Here is a 10,038-nt window from a genome sequence, read left to right on the forward strand (position 1 = left end):
ACGGTAAAAAAATTGATAACTACCAACATCAGATTAATCATAAACTTTGTTTAACAAATACGGTTATAAAAAATTATAAATTTATCTTACCAATTATCACTCCTAAATTTAAAAGGCAACAATAACCGCCGTTTTCTTTGCCACTCAAATCGTGAACTTTAAGAATTGCTCAGACAATATTTCTACTATCATCTACTTTTTAAATTGTATTTGCTTGCAGAAAAGTGTTTTCCTTAGCTTTAACAAACTAGGCGCGTCTGTATCCGAGCAATTATGTATATGCATGGTTTAATGATAGTTCAATATAGGTTTGCATTGACTTAATGAAATTGAGAATCTTTTTCTAACACCCATGCATGGTTCCAACTTCCAAGGGTAAGTGTATGGACGGTCCTTTTAGTTGGTTGTTTGTTGTTTTATTAGCAGAAGGTGGGAGTGGGTAAAGGTATGGTGACTATAGGCTTTTGCCTAATTTATTACTTTGAATAAATTAAACAATACATATGGTATAGATAGATGATGCCACGACCAAATAATGTGTGTTTAGGGTTACGTTACGGCAAAGACTTAGTTGGATTCTGGTCGCTTCATTATCATTAGGCATATTTTCAACCTGATTATATTGAATAATGTATTAGACTGGTCATCAGATAAAACTTAATTATATTCAACCTTAATCGATTTGGAGATCAGATTTTAGGTTGCAGAACTCGAGCTGATTCAATTATTTGATTACACAATATATTATATTAAAAAATAAAAAATATAATATATATATATAATTTTATTAATCCTAATCTAACCTCGATTACCATTTTCTTTTTTCTCATTATTTATTTTTATTTTTCTGTGTTACATAATTTTTTTTCTTTTTACCTTTTTCTTTTAATTTTTCTTACAAATTTAATTCTAATTAGTTATCTGATTATTCGAACCGATCCAATCCGTATTTTTAATAAATCTGTTTATTTCGATGCTTTATGCATATATATTATGATGTTTTCTGGATTTCCAAGGTAAGCTTCAAGCTCCATCGATTGGTTCTCGTTGCTATATGGAATCTTTTGGTTTAATTTGGGGACTGAATTGAATTGAAAAACTTTTAAGTGGATAACTATAGTTTCATCTACTTTGGCTCTGAAGATTGTTCTGCTTTGAAATAATTGCTAAATTTTTTCCTAAGTAAGTATCCTGAGTTCTATTCAAATTTGAAGGCATATCCTTCATAAGCTTTGAACTCAAATTGTTACTGGTTATTCTAGTTTCTAATTAGCAGTTTGTGATTGACCTGGTTGCTATCTTGAATGTATTGTTTAATTTTGATTTCTAAATAATAGTTATTGTTGGAATTTGATTAATGTTTGTGCTGATTTTATGCTTTTTAGTTCTATGTGTGATGCTAAATTGCTGATTAATTAAGGTGGTCTTGTTACGGAGTAATTAGTAAAGGTGATTAATTAGTAAAGATATTTTAGTAATTTTATTTATTTTAGTCTTTATTTTTATTTTAAATCAAACAAAAAAACTGAAACATAACTTAATTTTGCACATTTTATACTAAACACAATATAAAAATTTAGTTTAGTTTTAATCTCTCAGTTTCTGTCTCTAATTTTTATTTTTTGGTCTCAATCTCTCTTTCAAACAGCCTAAACAAACCAAATGGAAACAATTTGAAAAGGTTAAAGAAGATGAAATTCAAGGCCATGCCTTTGCAATGAGCAATTTGAAAAGGTTAACATAATTATTTATTTGATCAAATCAAAATAATAATTAAATAATTATTTACAAAAGATTAGAACACTTGTTAGTGTGTGATATCATAGGTTCGAGCAGATAGTGAATTAGTCATACTAAATTTACTAATCAAGGTTGGCGTTTAGCAACATTCATCAATGATCAAATAGTACGAAGTAATAATATTTTCGCTAAGAACCCAAAAAGAACAAAAATATAATTATTTTCATCTTTTAAACTTTTGGTTAACCCTTAGAGTATGGTTTGCAAACTCTAACTTATTACCAGTATTATAATGAATTATGAATGATTCATTTCTTTATTCATTCAAATCCCTTTGTCAAGGCTCTGTTTAATTCATTCACTATAATTTTAGAGCTCAAACTCATTACCATAGTTGATGAATTTCATATTGACTAACACTAAAAGAAAAACACTGAGAATCGTCAGATTTAGCGGCGTCGATTACCGACGGATTTAGCGTCGGATTTCGTGTCAGATACAAGGCAGCTTAGATTTTCCGAAATGTTTATCGTGGGATTTTATATTCCGATGGTGATTAGTAGCGTGAAATTTTGATTTGTGGGTGCCAACATTATCGTCGAATTTTTCCGACGGTAATTCGCTTTAGTGAAACGCTGCATTTGACCAATTTACCATTAGCGTAGTCCGATGGTAAATTCGACGGTAAGTTGATTTAAAATTCAAACGCGAACCCTTCTTCTTCTTCTTCTTCTTCTTCTTCTTCTTTTTCTTCTTCTTCTTCTTCTTCTTCTTCTTCTTCTTCTTCTCTCTCTCTCTCTCTCTCTCTCTCTCTCGCCGGAGCCTCTCATGCCGCCGTTGCTAGACGTTCTCGCCACTGGAGCTGTCGGTCACTGCTGGGAAGGTTGGGAACGCCGCCGCTATTTTTTGTGCCCACTATCGTCGGTGTCGCCTTCACTACTAGTGCCACAACACCTCTAGCATCCTGCAGCCACCATTAAAGATAATTTTGGCATAGTTTTTTAATTTTATTAAGATTTTTATGTGGGTTTAGAATTTTTTGTTAAATAGTTTATAAAATTTTTTATTAAATTATTGTAATGAGTTTGTGATTGGGATTTGGTATATTTTTTTTTACTGTTTTTCAGATTTTTCTGTAACTTTAGAATTTTGTTAGGTATTTTACCAAATTATTGATTAAATTATTGTAACAGAGTTTGTAGTTAGGGTTTGGTTTGTGGTTTTTAGTTTTTAGTTTTTTCAAATTTTTGTGTGAGTCTAGGGTTTTGTTTATATTAAGAATTTTATTATCAAATAATTGATTAAAATAAGGTTTGAAATTTGTGATTAGAATTTCTTATGTCAATTTAACGTAAATAGAAATTATAATTCAATTAATGGCTAAGTAGGGCGAGATTAAGAGTGTTCGACATTGTTGGTGGATGATTTTGTGAAGTTTATTGAATTAATTAGTTTCACCTTGTCAGTTTAATAAGTTTTTTTTTTTATTAAGACGATGGCATTTCTCTGAGATTAATTGGATTTCACTTCTTTCATATTCTGTGCATTCATGTTTCTGGTAGGTTTTCTATCTCTAACTATAATCTATTGTTTAAGTTTTATGTTTGACTTACTTTTCCTAGGATAGCGTTTTAGGACGGAAATGAGAGAAGGTCGCGTAGAGGTGCCTTCTCAAAATCCTTGTTTGCTCGAAAATTGTGGAGTTATAAGGGATTGCACACTAGAACGGTTAGGATTTGATATGTTATTGAGTTTGTGTTTGTTCTAATATATGCTTGCAGCTGTTTTCACTATGAAAATTTTTATTTTTTTAGATGTCTCTGAATTAAGGAAAAATTTTGCCGAAATTTCGTGTGATTTGTTTTAAAATTTGTTTGGTTTATAGAAGATTATAATTATAGGGTTATGCTCTGTCGAATTTTGTAAAAAATTTAATAATTTTGTCTTGTTCATCGAATTCTAAGGTGTGTGATTCAATTTGATTTCAAGTTATCGTCTATGGATATATGATAGGAATAACGATGGACGGGAGAATTAAAACCTGAATTCTTTAAAGAGGTTGATGCGTTTGTCGGACATGTGTTCAGCATGAAACTATTTAGGTCTGAAGGGGGTATCTAGGTGTCCGTATGAAAAGTGTCAGCGGACTAAGTGATTAGGACCTACGGATATACCGCTTCTCCTTTACCATAACGGGTTCAAGGATGGGTATTGGATGTGACCGGACCATAGAGAAGTGAACAAACAGGAAATTAACCAGTCTGCCTCGAATTTGAATAGGTCCGACTATCGGTCAACGAGAGTTTGAGTGGAAAGAAAACTAAACATGGAAGACATGACTTGGGAGGGTAACCAAGAGAGATACAACGAGATGGTGCTTGACGTAACAGGTGTTACGTCATTGGAAGAGGCTAAACAAGAGCCTAACTCGGAGACAAGGATATTTTATCATCTGTTAAAATCTGCTGGGAGACCGTTGTATGAGGATTGCGTTCATTCAGAGTTGTCTGCATGTGTTAGAATGATGATTATTAAGTCGAAATCAAATCATACGCAAGAGTCTTTTGATAGGTGGGCTACCCTTTGCAACGAACTGATACCTGTCGGGACCTCTGGCATCCTTTGAAACACTACGAAGTAAAGAAGCTAGTTTCAAAATTGGGTCTAAATTCGTTGAAAATTGATTGTTGTTTGAATGGGTGTATGATGTATTACAAGAGAGATGCAGACCTAACTGAATGCAGATTCTGTAAATCACCAAGGTTCCAAGTCGAGAGAAAACATATTGGTAAACACCGATTAAAGAGAGTTCTGATGAAATGGATGCACTACTTGCCCTTGATCCCTAGGCTGAAACGATTGTATGCATCGATGAGTTCTCCCCCTCACATGACCTGCCATTATAATAAGAAGAGGGATGATGGAATCATTACGCACCCGTCACATGGAAAAGTCTGGCAACATTTTGATCGGGTGCATCCTACATTTGCGAGCAAGTCGATAAATATTATACTAGCTTTGTGCTCTGACGGGTTCACACCGAATTTCAATTTTGGTAATGCGTACTCTTGTTGGCTTGTAGTCGTGACACCGTATAACATGAGTTCCAAAATATGCATGAAGGACCCACACATGTTCCTAACTTGCATTATCCTGGTCCTAACAATCCAAAAGCCACAATAGATATCTTCTTGCAGCCCTTGGTGGATGAGTTAAAGGAGTTGTAGATTGATGGTGTAGAAACGTATGATATTTCGACGAAGACAAACTTCAAATTGCGAACTGTGTTGATGTGGACCATTAAAGACTTTCTTGCATACGGCATGTTGTCTAATTAGTCCACTCAGGGCAGAATGGCATTCCCCATTTATATGAAGGATACGAAGGCATTTTGATTGCCGAATGGCGGTAAGAATTTATGGTTTGATTGCCATCAAAGATTCCTCGACTTTGATCATCCTTTTCGGCGAAACAGGACTCCTTCAAAAAGAATAAAAATGAACACGAAGAGGCACCCATAAAGTTGAATGGTAGGTAAGTTTGGAATCGCATCAGTAGAATCCCAATGATCGTAAAAAACGGGGCATGTTTGAGACCTCTAGGATATAGCAGGGAGCATAATTGGACTAAACAAAGTATATTTTGGGAGTTGCCTTATTGGAGAAATAGTTTGGTTCGACATTGTCTTGATTTGATGCACATTGAAAAAAACATGTTCGATAATATCATACACACAGTAATGGATGATGAGCGAACAAAGGATAATGATAAGGCATAGTTAGACTTGATGGACATTTGCAGGTGGCCAGATTTGGACTTAAGGAGACTTAATAACTAGTGGTGGGCTAAAACCAAAGGCAGTGTTAATTCTAACAAAAGTGCAGAGGCAAAATATTTGTAGGTGGATTAGGGGATTGAGGTTTCTTGATGGTTACGCCTCTAACTTGAGTAGCTGTGAAAACGTGTCACAGGGTAGGCTTGCTGGGTTGAAGAGCAACGATTGTCATGTTTTCATGAAGTCTTTGCTTTCAGTCGCATTTAGAGAACTTCCAACTAACATCTGGAAACCCCTCACAGAAATAAGTGAGTTCTTTCGGGAGTTATGTGCTACCAAACTTAGCATTAACGATCTCACAGTCATGGACAAGAACATTCTCACCATACTTTGTAAGCTAGAGAGAACATTCCCTCCATCCTTTTTTGACATTATGGAAAACTTAGCAGTCTACCTACCGTTCGAAGTACTACTATGTAGACCAGTCCAATTTTAGTGGATGTACCCATTTGAGAGGATGATTGGTTCTTTCAAGCGCACTGTGAAGAACAGGACTCGGATTAAGGACAGCATCTGCGAAGCATTCCTAGCTAAGGAAACATATGCATTTTTCTTATTCTATTTTCAGTTTTATGTTGATTCACGTAGAACAAGGGTTGCAAGGAACAATGAAGGGGGAGGGATTATCATTGGGTGGAACAAAATACCCAATCTTTACTCTGGAAGGAGCTGTAATGGGTGTGAATAGTGACTACTGGTTAGAGCAAAAGGAAATTAATGCCACACATCTGCATGTGTTGCTTAACTGTGACCAGATTTTACCGAACCTCATGTGAGTTTATTAAGTCCTCGTAAATATTACAATCAGTAACATTTGTGCTTCTTAATCTAATCAAAACTTCTTTATCTTATTCTATCATATAGGTTATTCCAAGAGACAAATCTTGATACCTCATTGAACAACTTTTCACGTTGATTCAGAGATTACGTCAGCATGCAGCTAACTGACACAACAGATTCGGAACTAATTGCACTTAGTTGGGGCCCAAAGAATAAAGACACTAACTGCCCGATGTACACTGTTAATAGATATCGGTTCCATACCTTACAGTGGTCGATTGGAAAGAAAATAGATAACACCGGAGTTTGGGTTCATGGGATTCAGGCGAAGGTCACTCTGATTGCTTTGGTGTGTTGGACAACATTATTGAATTAAAGTATTTATGTCGCACTACGTACAAGGTATGCATGCTTAAATGTGAATGGTGTGATCCAAATTCGTGATAAAAAACATGAAAGCAGAATGATTATGATATCACTGAAGTTAATTTAACTAGGAAATATAGGCACTATGATCCTTTTATTCTATCTCAAAATGCAAGATAGGTGTACTTTTTGCTTTATCCGGGTTCATGCAAATCTAGTTGGGTGGTTATGGTTAAGAATGATTCAAGAGGCCGGATCGAGTCTGATGATAGGACAGAAGATCATGAACCTTACCAGATTGATGACCCAACTCCTTCGAAAATGGTGGTTGATACCGGTGAGCCGATTACCCTTAGCTTGAATGATGATATCCTTAACCTTGGATTACATCACGACACACTACCACAACACGTCGACGATCTTCAACAAGAAGACGAGATCGACGTGGACGAAGAAGAGAAAGACGAGTTCGATGATCAGGAAACTCGGAAGACAAGGATGGTGAACCAGAGAAAGAAGATGATGAATCTGAATAGGATTAATGTAAATATAGTTTTATGATATGTATAATTCATTGCCAAACTTTGAGAAGAATATAATGTAATTAACATTGTTTCAGATATATCAATTACCATCATTCCGTATTTTTATGTTGTATGCTTGATATTTCACTTCAGGTTTAAAGCACTGTTTCAATTATGCTTGTTATCAGATTACGCTATAAATGGACAGAAATTACTATTTTTAAAATAATAAAAAATTCTTTCCGTCGGATTAATTCAACAGTAACTGTCAACAGATTGTGTTATATATTCCGTCGCTAAATCCGACAGAAATTAGTGTTGGACACTAAAATTCCTCCGGTAAGTATTTTTCGACGAGATTTATACATTTATTCCACCGCTAAATCTGGCGGTAACCAGTTTACCATGGGATTTATCTAGAAAATTTGTCGGTAAATCCATCGGTACTTGGCGACTTTCTTATAGTGTAATCATTAATTCTATAAGTATTTAAATCATACACAATATCTATTCAACTAGCACCATAGGGTATTAAGTGTCCCGAATTAAAGTATAATAATTACTTTGTTAATTACTATGATAGTCGCAGGTCAAAAGAAAATTATAACATTCACTATAGCACTTTTTGTTTATTGCAACATACGTTCAAGACAACACTTCGAAAAGGTTGCCTAAAATATATATAGACAATTCTTTATACTAGTCACAAAAAATAGAACTATAATAACGTTTGTTTTATCAACACGCTATAAGTGATTCCTTTGATAAATTAAAAGACACTTATCAAGTGTTGCCCTATCAAATACACATAAACCACTATTATAAAGTCAATATATTACTTTTTCAAAACATTGTCTTTAAATTTATTTTAAACTTCACTTTCTAAGTGTTGTCAAAAATTTTTAATGCCTCTCCCAAAAAATAAATCTTACCAACATATTTTAACTTTAATTTCAAGCTTTTACCAATTTTCAAATAAAAAAAATCCAACTTAATAAATAATAACTAAAAACAAAAGCAACAAAATAGGATTAGGGTTCTACTGTGGGAAAAAGGGGGAGAAGAAGAAAGAGAAGAAAGAAAAAAGGAGAACCACCATCGAAGGAGGAAGACGAGAAAGAAGGAGAAGAAGACGACGGAAAGAGAAGTTGCCATCGCCACTTTCTTCACTTCATTATCATCTCTGCCTTGTGTTGCTATTGTCGTTTCTACCTTGCACTACTGTAATCCCTCTTCTCTACTCACCGTCGTCGTGTTCCTCATTGCTCGAGCTTGCGCCATGTTTTGCTCACTCACGTTCGAGCATCGATCGTCTCCGCTCGTGGTTTGAGCTTCAATCGTGTCCGCTCGCATTTGTTCATCACCGCCAGTTACTATTTTGCAGGTACTTATGATTTTGCCTATTCTTTTTGCTTTTCCATTTTCGCACTTTGAATCCTAATTTTAATAATGTTGTTGTTGCTATTATAGCATTTTTGGTAATAATATTGATGTTTCAAGCTTCTCTAGTTTCTGCTCGCCATTCATCTCTTACTAAAAGAAGAGTGGCAAGAGTTGATTCAGGTTCCCACTCTTATTTAATCTTATAAGATATTTTCAATATAGTAACAATATTACTAACCTATAATTTATTATCAATTTTCAAGATTTTAGTCCGAACACCGGTGACATCGAAGCAGTTGATCCTGTAAGTATTGCAACATTCAAAATTCTGTTCTAAGAGATAATATTTGTTATTTTCTTGGTGAAACTATATTTTGTAATTTTATTCTAATGAGATTTGCACATGATAAATAAATCAAAAAATCAATTTGCACTTCAGAAGAGGATGAATTTTTGTTGCTGTGGTTGAAAACTTGCTTGCAAAGGGAATGAGAAGTGCTTAAAATGTAATTGACATTGATGATTTGTGAGTTTTATTTATTTATTTATTTATCTTCCAAATGATTTGTGTTCACTAATTGAAAATTGCAAGTACATGCTATTCTTTCAGGGTGTTTAGCAGGAAGATTGAAAGCAATACTACAATATGATCGCTTTAGATCTCTAATTCCGGCCAGAGCTAAAGCGAAATGCATTTCAAATGCTGGTTATTTCATTAATGTGTATGCTTACTACTTTTACTTTTCTTTCTATTTATTTCATGGAACTTGTTACCTCATTTTTTTTAACATAACATAAAGGATGTCTTTGGAGCATAACACATTCAAGAGTTCTATAGTCAAGTTGTTGCAACGCATGTATGTTGACTAAATCTCCAAAGTGGTCCCTGAGATTAACGTGGCACACTACAATCATTCCTGATATTTCAATTGCACTAATTACATCCCTGAGATTGAAAAAATTGCACCATATTAGTCCCTGATCCATTTTCCGTTAACGACACGCTAACGTGGCTAGATGACGTGGACCTTTGGTGACAAATGTCACCTCATGGTTTGACCACGTTTGACGGTATGATGATGTGTCGGTCAGTAACACGTGACATGCTCACGTGGATGGTTATACCATATGTCACAATGCTATTTTGCCACGTGTCGGGTTATGCCACGTGTCACAATTTTATTTGTCCACGTGTTATCCACTATGTCATAATTACATATGCACCAAATTGGTCCCTTACTTTATATCAAATGACTCATTTTAGTCCCTGAAATTGAATGTCCTGCACCAAATTAGTCCCTTCATCAGTTTGTTCTCTTTCTTTTATAAATTCAAAATTTTTAATATCTTTGAATATAGTAATTTTAATTTTATCTTTTCACAAGTTATTTAAATACAAGTGCTTTATAA

The sequence above is a fragment of the Arachis ipaensis genome, chromosome B06 (assembly GCF_000816755.2).
Source record: "Arachis ipaensis cultivar K30076 chromosome B06, Araip1.1, whole genome shotgun sequence".
Taxonomy (NCBI): domain Eukaryota; kingdom Viridiplantae; phylum Streptophyta; class Magnoliopsida; order Fabales; family Fabaceae; genus Arachis; species Arachis ipaensis.